Below are 10,729 nucleotides of genomic sequence, written 5' to 3' on the forward strand. Positions count from 1 at the left end.
AAGATAAAGATTTTCTTCATTCAGGCATGGAGTTTATATCTCTAATTGCCATTCTAGCTCCTTGGGTATTTCCTGAAATGTGCAGGTGGCATAGGGAATCTTCTTAAAACTCCAATTTAATGATCCAAAGGCTGATTTCTGTTTTTTTCCAGGCTCATTCCATTCTCACTAGCCAAGGCCTGAGTCATAATTTTCAAGAAATGTTTGCCAGGCATTGGATATGCATTTAAATTATTAGAACTACGTGGGAGTCTAGACAGCATTTAGCCCAACTCAGATATGAAAAAAGTAGGAGATTTTCCATAAGTTAGAAACAGTTTTGTATCCCTGTTCTATGTTCCCAGACACAGGGATGTGATAAGATTTTATGCAATAATAAAGACTGATGTATGAAAACACAGGTGTGTCCAGCTAGCCACTCTAAAAGTACAAATTCAGGGTCCATCCTCGAAAAGGGGTCTGCTGCTATCTTTCTCTGTTGAGGTGAGGCTACAGAAAAATATAAGTGGTTTTTTTTCTATCTTTTTTTTTTTTTTTTTTGTAGCAGGGATTGAGCTCAGAGGTGCTTAACCACTGAACCCATCCCCAGCCCTTTTTCTTCTTTCTTTGAGAAATTGCTTAGGGCCTCGCTAAATTACTGAAGATGGCTTTGAACTTGGAATCTTCCTGCCTCAGCCTCTCCAGCCACTGAGATTACAGGCATGTGCCACCACATCCAGCTCTCTACTAAGTCTATATAAAATACAGATTCCAGGAGCTGGGTTTGTGGCTCAGTGGTAGAGTGCTTGCCAAGCACGAGCAAGGCCCTGGGTTCAATCCTCAACACCACATAAAAATAATTAAATAAAGGTATTGTGTCCAGCTAAAAAATAATTTTAAAAAAATATAGATTCCAGGTCTTTCCCCAAATTTAGCAAATCAAAATCGTGATAAAAGCCCTGTACATCCACACTTAACTAGTTCCTTATGCTATTCCTATGCATACTAACATGGAGAACCACAATTTTTAAGTTGTATGTAGATGGAAATCCCAGAACTACTAAATTAATGAATTAATTTGCAAGTCATGACAAGCATATATACGTTTTTCTGTATTTTTTTCCCATCTCAAAAGTTTAAGTACAACTTGACAATTTTGACCACTTTGGAAATAGATTCATTCTTTTACAAATGCATCTCTGAGCAGTAAGCTATACATTTAAACCTTTTAGAAATAGATTCACAGTGGATTTTTAAGCATAATTCTTTATTTGGGGAATCTCTAAAGTATTAACTTCAATCATACCATTTTTTAATTCAGCAATTTTCCTTTGCTTTTTTCTTCCCCTAGTTGCTTTTAAAGTCATTTTTCAAACTTTTTTTTTCATGCAGATTTTAACATGATTGTCACTTTCACAGTCTGCATAGAACTCCTAGTTTGTCTAGTGTCATACAAATGCATAAAGTGTTCTTGGATACCTCTGAAAAGCACCTTCATTTCCTCCACGCCACTGGTGCCCAGGGCTTTCACTTTCATTTTTATGTTAATTGTCAAAAAATTGTTGGCTTGCCATTATTATGATCATTTTGAATCCCCTTAATACATGTCGTTACTTACCGAATAAATTAACTTAAATTTGTGTCACAATTCCATTTAATTCCCCAGTGAATGCAAATTACTATGAAATGTTAGAAAACAGCAATTGATCTATAGATGTAAAATAAAAATTAAAAATTAAAAATTTTTCCACATACTAGAACATTTTGGCCATAGGCTATGAGCACATATTAATTCACAAGTCTACAAACAGGGGCATAAAATGTACTGCTTTTCTCAAATATCATTTTCCAAAATAACTGTCACCTCAGAGTTTTCTGTTTGCTTTGTTTTGTTTTGTTGTTTAACTCTCCTAGGAGAAACAAGTGAATAATCCCCATTCCCAGACTCTTTGAGAACTTAGCTTCTCACTTTCCAACTCTTGGAATTCTCAGTGGAAAATAGAAATATATAACTGGGAATCAAATTACCTCTTAGAACAAGGAGGGGAGACCTCACGGGATACCACCTTCTTGAGAAAGGCAAAATATTATGATTTCCCTTCATGGATGAGACAGAACCCAAGGATCTATTTGGTTGGTGGCAGAAGGAAAAGCAGACTAAATTTCCTCTTTATTTGCATAAAACCTCCTTACCTACCACTCTGCCATTTAATGTAGCAACTTAACTTCAGTGTAAATAAATCCTAAGTGTGTTTGATGGATAGTTGTATTCTTTTTCCATCCTGCTTTTGCCAAATTTATAACTTTGTGATTTATAGAGTCTTCTCCTGAAGCTGCAAAAAAATATATACATTTTAAATGTCCCCATTAAAAATATATAAGAGTAGCCAGGCGAAGTAGCTCATGCCTGTATTCCCAGAGGCTCAGGAGGCTAAAACAGGAGGATCATGAGTTCAAAGCCAGCCTTAGCAACTTAGCAAGGCCCTAAACAACTCAGTGAGACCTTGTTTCTAAATAAAATATAAAGAGGTCTGGGGATGTTGCTCAGTGGTTAAGTGCCCCTGGGTTCAATAAAAAATATATATTTTTATTTATTTATAATATATTTATTTATTTTAATATATATTTATTTATATATAAAATATATATGTGTGCATAAATATATTTTTGTGTGTAAATATATATTTATACGCATATACACATAAATACATGCATAAAGTCCCTTCAGTCTTTTCTGCATGTAATTCAGTGTAGAAGGGTAAAAGAGTGGGTGTAGTTGGATGGATGGGAGGCCAATTTCACTAGGAATCAAGACAACTGGGTTCCAAACTTAGCTCTGTTATTAACTCCCTGTGTGATTTGGAACAAGCACTTAAAGTCTTCACATATTATTTTCTTCATATGTAAAATAAAAATTGCAATTAGCCCAGGCATAACAGCTAGCACATTGAGTGATATCTGTCATGGATATTCAAGCAAGAAACATCAAGATTATTTATCAATGGACAAGAGGCTACTACCCCCAAATTACAAGGCATTAAAACACTAATATCCTGATCCATAAAATGGAAATAATCACATATACTTCCCAGAGAATTAAAGTGCCTAACTACAATACTAGTTAATCATCCCTAATCCAAAATCCAATATTGAAAATGCTCCAAAATCTAAAACATCTTGAGTGCCAACATGACATCACAAGTGAAAAATTCCATACTGTGAAACTTTGCTCCATGCACAAAATAATTGAATTTTTTAATAAAATTATCATCGGACTATTTGTACAACGTATATATGATACCTAAATGAATTCAGTGTTTAGATTCAGGTCCCATTCCCAAGATATTTCATTATGTGTATGTAGAAAATTTTGCAAGTATTCCAGGTTCAACAAAATCCTATTCAGTTCTGGTCCCAAGCAATTCAAATAAAGGATACTCAATCTGTGTAATGTAAAAGTTCTTAGACCTATTCCTGACAGATTTATGCTTTCAATCCATGAGTTCCATCTCCCACTTACAGCTCTCAATTTGTGTGAAAGAATCTTCTCTCCTCTACCTTGGGAAGCTTCCAGCTTTTTCTGTTATGGCAACACATTTGCTATTATTTTGCTTGCTGTTTCCAACTACCCTAGGCTTTTTTGGATGCCTTCCTTCAATCAGACTGCTTCAAACACATGCTATTACTCATATTCTAAGGTCAAAGTTTGGCTCTTTCTGACATGTGAAGACATAAATAACCAGTTCTTTTTCTTCACACTTGTCTGATGAACTAACTGAATATTTTTCACTTTTTTTTTTTTAATGAAGAACAGAGTTGTTTGGTTTTTTTTAAACCATTGTAGCAGAAAAGAAATAGGGATCAAACTGCATGACTGATGATGCATCGGCCAGAATACTATTGTCAGTTATGTCACTGGTATATTCAAATAATCCAGTGAAAATAAGACAGTCCCTGAAAGCAGTTAGGAACTTCTTTTAGGTTGAAGGGCAATTTTGTGTCCAAGAACAGCTTTAGAAACCAACAAAATCAATTTTATAAACTAGAAAGTATTACTGAAATAACTCTTTTGAAAGATCCAGTGTTGCTTCCAAATTCAGGTTATATATTTGACAATCACTTACACTGACTTAAACCTGATCACTTCCAAAGAAAAACGAATAGAATAATTTTGACTTAAAGTTCACTTACCCATTTCCCACCACCACATCCCCTCTTAGTTTCTATAGCACTGGGGACATGACTTATATCGATTAACACTTAGTTATATTCTTGCTACTCCCCTCAAAAGGGGCTTCTAGTTCCGCTGGGAGATTCTGCTTCACAAAGGAAGCAACATTCTCAGTGTTCCCTTCCCTCCCCCACACACATCTGTTGGGTTTCATTCTTCTGCACTCTGCCCTTAAAAGCCCTCCTAGTCAATCTTCTACTCTTCCTGGAAAATGTCTACTCTTGTGCTATAGTTTAGATATTAAATGCCACCCCAAAAGCCTGTATGTTAGAGACTTGGTCCCCAGCCTGTAGGAGGTAGTTGAACCTTTTAAGAAGGGGGATCTACGGCTTCCTTTCCATGCTTATTGGAAACTGGGGTCTCTTCTCAGTCCCAGACCAAATCGTCTTCTCTGTATTCCATGGGGAAGCAGGATTTGAAGGTTGTACTCCTCTTCTAGAAACTGATTTTATATCTGATCTTCTATCTGTTTCCTTTTACTCCATTAACCCAGCCATCCATAATGAGGAAAGGGGGACCAAAGTGTGGCACCAATTTGTAAGGCAAAGTAGTATAATTCTTCTCTGTCCCACCACAGGACAAAGTTGAAGGATTTCCCATAAATGAAAATAGAGAGATAAAATAACATAAAATAGAAATTGCAGTAATTTGGATCTGAAATGTCCTCCAAATATCCATATATTGGCCTTCAGCCTTAGGTGGTGTTAGGAGGTGGTGGAAATTTTAGCAGGTGTGGTCTAATGGAAGGAAGTTAGGTCACTGGGGCATGCTCTGGAAGGGCATCCACTGGGGGAGTCTTAAAACATAACTCCCACAGATATGTCTCAGTTGCATCGTTCCATCCTTCACTAGGAAGGCACTCAGTGAACAACTATTAAGAAAGTGAGCAACTATTAAGAAATGATGAGAGAGTCCCAAAACTTTTGTTCAAAAGATAAACACAATTTTCATCTTAAAATTGCCTACAACACGACACAATCCCTGCTAAGTCCTATTAACTCAAAGTGGCACTTCTATCTGCAAAGTTGAGTACAGTTTCTATTTTTAGTGAATAATCTTGTGTTCACCTTAACTGTGAGATACCTAATTATAAGCTGTCATTAGAAAAATTTCATCACTGTATTTGCAAAAGTAAACTCACCAAAAATAGGACCGTTTTCTCATCTTTATTATGTTCAAAACACCAACCATCTTGGGAGAAACCCACAAGAGTCCAAGCAGTATTACTCTCTTGTAATTGCTTTTGGACCACGACTGTCATAAAGATGAATACACACCTCAGCTACCCAACTCCACTGGAGTTTGGTTTATTCATTTTGGAGGGGAGAGGGGTCTGGGGTTGGTTGTTTGACCATTATGATAAAGCCTCTTCATTGGCATGCCTACATATCTGGAACTGACTTTTTCTGATTAATAGAACGCTTAAGGGACACTGTCAGAGCTGTAAATAATAAAAGGCTTCTATGTAGTGACCGCAACCTTTTTGTAATCTTCTTCAGTGATGGGACAAAGGATTCTAGGACTAAAGTAAATCTATTAATAATTTTGTTGCTATATTTCTTCAAATAAGTTCAGCTTCCTTCCCCAAGCTGGCCTTTCTTCAACTATTCTAGCTGGTGACAAAAATGACTGATTAGAATTTCACCCTCAGTCACCTTATCTTCTTGTCTCTAACCTCTAGAGCAGGTGCTAATATAAATGAGCAAAGAACAGAGAGGGAGAAAAACAAAGGATCTCAGAGAGATTAATCAGTCCCTGGAAATCTGAAAGTGACTTTTGTCACTATTATAAATCAATATACAGAATTTCTTTAAACACCAGATAAAAACCATACAGTATGTCAAAACCATGATTAAAAGGTAGATAAGCATAATGAATTTTAACAAGATCATGAATTTATTTTTGCTGCTTTAAAAAATTATAGAATAGATTGCTTTCTTTTTTCTGGTCTCCTTCACACAATGATGATGACATTAAAGGGGAAGTTTCAAAATTTCCACATTGTATATCTGGGCTTTTAACCCCTTCCAAAGATCAGATAAAAACTGCCAAACCAAAAACGCATTCTTGGCTCACGTACACAGCTCATTCTTTAAATAGGAGCTTTAGCACATCCAGGCAGGAGCACAGCCTTCTCCAGAGTTTTTACCTATTGATTAACTGTAGAGGATATCCTATTTAAAATAAATCTTGAATACTCTCTAAAATGAACGTTTTATTCTGCTTTAGAGTAAAAGGAATAAAGAAAAAACGAGATAACCAACCCTCCCTCAACCTGCAAATATATGTTACTTTATATTTTTGCCTATGGTATTTCTATAAAAAGCTAGAAGCAGAAAAAAAATCCCTTTAGCAATGAGATTGTACTTTTTCTCCTGTGATGAAAATCCAAGATCAACTGCCAATTACCACTCCACAGAGCAGAGATCACATGGTGGCTTCTTAGTACACATTAGAAACTATCTTGAGACTTTAGGTTTAATTACTCATTGGCCCCATATCTGAAAGAAGGCCAAGAAAACCTCCCTTTTACTGTGATTCTGATGGTTAAGCACACACTAAGATTTCTAGATAGAAGCCTGAGGAGTAGGTATCATACTGATGGGATTAATTTGAAGTGAGAATTCCTTCATTGCTTTCTTATAGCCATTGTCTTTATCACAAGTGGTATATCAGCCAAGAAAACAAAAACTAAGGAAAACTACTACATTTTCAATAGCCTCAAAAAAATAAAATAAAATACTTGAGGGGCTGGGGTTGTGGCTCAGTGGTAGCGCACTTGTCTAGCACGTGTGAGGAACTGGGTTCGATCCTCAGCACCGCATAAAAATAAATAAATAAAGGTATTGTCCATCAACAACTAAAGAAAAATAATTAAAAAAAAATACTTGGGAATCAACTTAATGAAAGAGGTGAAAGATCTATATAAATGAAAATTACAGAACCCTAAAGAGAGAAACCAAAGAAGACCTTAGAAGATGGAAAGAGCTACCTTGCTCTTGGATAGGCAGAATTAGTATTATCAAAATGACCATACTTCCAAAATCACTAAGCAGATTTAATACAATGCTGATCAAAATTCCAATATGACATTCCTCATAAAAATAGAAAAAGCAATCATGAAATTCATCTGGAAAAATAAGAGACCCAGAATAGCTAAAGCAATCTTTATCAGGAAGAGTGAAGCATGTGGCATCACTATACAAGAGCTTAAACTATACTACAGAGCAACAGTAACAAAAAGAGCATATTATCAGCACCAAAACAGACTGGTAGACCAATAGTACAGAACAGAGGACATAGAGGCTAATCCACAAAATTACAATTATCTTACGTTAGACGAAGGTGCCAAAAAACATGCATTGGAGAAAAGATAGCCTCTTCAACAAATGGTACTAGGAAAACTGGAAATCCACATGCAACAAAATGAAATTAAACCCTTCTCTCTCACCAAGCACATCAAGGACTTAGAAATACAACCAGAGACCCTTTGTCTAATAGAAGAAAAAGTAGGCCCTAATCTCCATCATGTGGGATTAGGCCCCAACTTCCTTAATAAGACTCCTGGGCGCAAGAATTAAAATCAAGAATCAATAAATGAGATGGACTCAAACTAAAAAGTTTCTTCTCAGCAAAAAAAAAAAAAAAACGATCTGTGAGGTGAATAGAGAGCCTACATATTGGGATCAAATCTTTACCCCTTAGTCATTAGATAGTACACTAATCACTAAGGTATATAAAGAACTCAAAAAGCTAAACATCAAAAAAAAAAAAAAAAAACAAATAACCCCGTCAATAAATGGGCCAAGGATCTGAAGAGACACTTCTCAGAAGATGATGAACAATCAATCAACAAATACATGAAAAAAAAATGTTCATCATCACCAGCAATTAGATAAATGAAAATCAAAACCACTCTAAGATATCATCTCACTCCAGTCAGAATGGCAGCTATTATGAAGATAAACAACAATAAGTGTTGGCGAGGATGTGGGGAAAAAAGTACACTCATACACTGCTGATGGGACTTCAAAATTGGTGCAGCCAATATGGAAAACAGTATGGACATTTCTTAGAAAATTGGGAGTGGAACCACCATTTGACCCAGCTATCCCTCTCCTCAGTCTATACCCAAAGGACTTAAAAACAGCATATTACAGGGACACAGCCACATAAATGTTTATAGCAGCACAGTTCAATAGCTAAACTGTGGAACCAACCTAGATGCCCTTCGATAGATAAACGGATAAAAAAAAATGTGGCATATATATACAATGGAATATTATTCACCAATAAAAGAGAATAAAATCATGGCATTTTCAGGTAAATGGATGGAATTAGAGAAGATAATGCTAAGTGAAGTTAGCCATTCCCAAAAACAGCAAATGCTGAATGTTTTCTTTGACATAAGGAGACTGATTTATAGTGGGGTAGAGAGAGGGAGCATGGGAGGAATAGATGAACTCTAGATAGGGCAGAGGAGTTGGAGGGGAGGAGAGGGGGCATGGTGTTATTAATGATGGTGGAATGTGATGATCATTATTATCCAAAGTGCAGGTATGAAGACACAAATTGGTGTGAATGTATTGTGTATACAATCAGAGATATGAAAAACTGTGCTCTATATGTGTAATAAGAATTGTAATGCATTCTGCTGTCATATGTAAATAGAAAAAGAAAAGAAAAGAAAACCAGGAACCGAACACAGGGAATTGGTTACAGGTGATAGAGCTAAAAGGCCACAAAGGGGGGTGATGAAGTCTGATGACAATTCAGAAGTCAGGGACAGCAGGACACCACCATCTGGGGGAAGATCTGGAAAAACCCAAAGGGGAGGTGATACTACCACAGATTAGAAATGGGGGCTAGAGTATGAGTTGGATCCAGCAGGACCACAGAGGGAAGCAATTGTCCATCAGGGGCTATAATCCTGGAGGAAATACATCATTTTGTACAAATAAAGTATTCTGGCTGCTCTCTGTCTCTTGCCTGAAGATCTTCTATTAATGTCTTCCATTTAATTTTGGTTAAAATTATCAGGAAAACATGACAAAGGAATCTGGGAAGTGAGATACATAGCATGCTGGGGAAGTGACAGAAAAGAGGTAAATGTCTGGCCAAAGTGGCCATCGCGAGTCACTATTCACCATTGAGATCTCTGCCTAGCTCAAGAGGTCTCCATTGAATTAAACAAGACTCAACACCCCAGCTGCTAGAACCTGATAAATATAGAGACTTGATTGCTGTCATCTACATGTCTTCCTGAGATACAGCATATTTTTGAGCCAATATGAGCTCCTTCACATCTCAGTGTGAGCTTGCTAGTGAGAAGCCACATCCACCACTCCATGAGAATTCAAAAAAGACCTTTAACAACCACTTTCAAAGAATAAACTTCAAAGAAGAAAATCTGTGAGTTCATGAAGCACTTTTCCCCAGGCCGAGACACGAGGGCAGAAAAGCCTAAAATAAAATCTGCAGAGGGGGGGAAATGGATGGAACTAGAAACCATCATGTTAAACAAAATAGGTCAGACTCAGAAGGTCAAGGATGCTATGTTTTCTCTCAAATGCAGAAGTTGGAGAGGAAAAAGGAAAAGAAAGGTGGGGGCTAATCTCATGAAAATCAAAAGAAGATCAGTAAAGGAAAAGGACCAAGAAGTGGGAGGAGGACTGGGAAGGGAAGCGCTGGGGAGTGATCTTGGCCAAATCATATTATTATAGTGTGTGCTTGAGTGAATATGAAATAACAAATCCATCATTATGTAAAACTATCATATAATAATAAAAATGTGAAAAAAATAAAACCCACAGAGGGCACGACCATCGTTTTGAAGATACCAGTGATTAAACTTTGGCCACCCTGCTTTGAATCATAGCTGATCCCAACTCCTAATTTTTATGTGACTGAAAGTAGCACTTTGCTAAGCCCTCGTCCCCAACCCGCATTCATCAGCCTAGTTTTATATTCTACTCAGTGGAGCATAAAAATGATGCAGCTAAAAGATCATGGCAGAGAGAGAACTTAGATTTTTAAAAGACATTAGTTTAACAGTAGTCACCAGCCTGAATCCTGTGATGTAAAGAAATATATATGAAGATGAGATGTTTCAGAGCATTGGTGTTTGCCTCCTCCCTGAGCTTAGATGGCAATGCCTACTCTCTTAAGCCCAGTTCATTTGTCACCTCTGAAGATTTCCTTGTCTCCCTCCTTTTTGTTCTGTTAGAATCTAGAATAAGACTTAATGATTATGCTTATTAGATGTTATTGCAATTATTTGTTGCCTGTCTAGCTCTCTCTATAGTGACTTAGATCAAAACAACTTATCGGAAACAATTTAACTTTACATGTTGAACAAATGTAAGTTGGTCAGCACTCTCATTTGGTCAAAAGGAGAATATTCCCAGCCACTGGTACCAGTAAAATGGGATTGTGTTGCAACAGTTAATGAAGCCAGAATTGAAACATTTTTTTGTCGCTTTTCTGGAAATAGATTTTTCTCATTTCTTCTTAATTGAT

This window comes from Ictidomys tridecemlineatus, chromosome 8 (genome assembly GCF_052094955.1).
Source record: "Ictidomys tridecemlineatus isolate mIctTri1 chromosome 8, mIctTri1.hap1, whole genome shotgun sequence".
In the NCBI taxonomy this organism is placed as follows: Eukaryota; Metazoa; Chordata; class Mammalia; order Rodentia; family Sciuridae; genus Ictidomys; species Ictidomys tridecemlineatus.